This window comes from Periplaneta americana, chromosome 5, assembly GCF_040183065.1.
Source record: "Periplaneta americana isolate PAMFEO1 chromosome 5, P.americana_PAMFEO1_priV1, whole genome shotgun sequence".
In the NCBI taxonomy this organism is placed as follows: Eukaryota; Metazoa; Arthropoda; class Insecta; order Blattodea; family Blattidae; genus Periplaneta; species Periplaneta americana.
The window spans coordinates 163,814,215-163,815,915 of NC_091121.1; the positions used below are offsets into that span (position 1 = coordinate 163,814,215).

Consider the following 1,701-nt stretch of genomic DNA (forward strand, 5'->3'; position numbering starts at 1 on the left):
ATAAGAATCTTATTCCCAAACACCCTTAATCTCTGTGCCTCTCTCAAAGTGAGAGTCCAAGTTTCACAACCATACAGAACAACCGGTAATATAACTGTTTTATAAATTCTAACTTCCAGATTTTTGACAGCAGACTAGATGACAAAAGCTTCTCAACCGAATAATAACACGCATTTTCCATATTTATTCTGCGTTTAATTTCCTCCCGAGTGTCATTTAAATTTGTTACTGTTACTCCAAATATTTGAATTTATCCACCTCTTCGAAGGATAAATCTCCAATTTTTATATTTCCATTACGTACAATATTCTGGTCACGAGACATAATCATATATTTGGTCTTTTCGGGATTCCTATCGCTTTACTTGCTTCAAGTAAAATTTCCGTATTTCCCCTAATATTTTGTGGATTTTCTCCTAACATGTCACATCATCCGCATAGACAAGAAGCTGATGTGACCCGTTTTCAATTCCAAACCCTCTCTGTTATCCTGAACTTCCCTAATGGCATATTCTAGAGCGAAGTTAAAAAGTAAAGGTGATAGTGCATCTCCTTACTTTAGCCTGCAATGAATCGGAAAAACATCAGATAGATACTGGCCTGTATGAACTCTGCTGTAGGTTTCAGTGAGACACATTTTAATTAATCGAACTAGTTTCATGGAAACACCAAATACAAAAACGTATTAAGAATAGGTAATGAAAAGATTCGTAATAAAAATTTTCAATACAATCACAACACAAAACGTTTTACAACACCAGTATAAAGTTGTTCAACTCTATTGTAATTAGTTACGAATTATAGAACGAGTCTTATGATCGAAATCTCGAATCTTATGCTAATAATTGTTTTTCAGTTGCATATTAAAACGAATTTTTATGTCACACAAAAACTCAATTCGACCGTGACAGGATTCGAACCTGCAATCTTCGGATCCGAAGTCCGACGCCTTATCCGTTAGGCCACACGGTCACTTGGTGTTTGTAGGATTCGTTTCATTAGTCATAGTACATAGAGACTCATGCAATCTGCAACAGCACACATTATGCTACATAAAGTAAGTAAAGGAACAGTGGAAGTACGCCTTTATCTGTTATCTCACGGACCCAGCGGCTAGAGCGAGATAAAGAAGTTTCTATTTCTTGTAAAGAGATGGGTACTTAACAAATTCGAATAGAATGTAAGAAATAACACTTTTATTATTATTATTATTATTATTATTATTATTACTATTATTATTATTATTATTATTATTATTATTATTATTATTATTATTATTATTATTATTGTTTAGTTTTCTGTGTTCCTCTCAAGTACGTACCATTCGCTGCTTCGTAAGAAGAAATCGTCTCTATTAACCCGCTAACAAGGAAGGCTCACCAAGTGATAATGGATTTTCACAACGATTTTTCCCCCCATGCGCTCCATTTGAAACGACAAACCTTCCTATATTTCTACACCGAGATATGATTTTTCCAAATTCTTCAATCCGGAGCTATAACAGCTAATACAAACAGTGTTATGTGCTAGACATATCAGAGAATAAATATCTCTTCAAAATACGTGACTGGTTCTCAGTCAATAAATTAGTATTAAAGTGTAACAAAACTAACATAATTCAATTTAAATCCTGTCCAAATTCAACGTCGCAAATTTCTAGCACAATAATTAATAATAGATCCCTATTAGAAACAACGACAAC

The 1,701-nt window shown here is 33.6% G+C and overlaps 1 non-coding gene across 1 annotated transcript; it reads right to left on the minus strand.

Annotated features, from left to right (window-relative positions):
- Positions 1 to 898: 898 nt before the first annotated feature.
- Positions 899 to 971, minus strand: TRNAR-UCG (transfer RNA arginine (anticodon UCG)). The gene has a single exon. It is a non-coding gene; the product is annotated as a tRNA-Arg (tRNA).
- Positions 972 to 1,701: the final 730 nt, after the last annotated feature.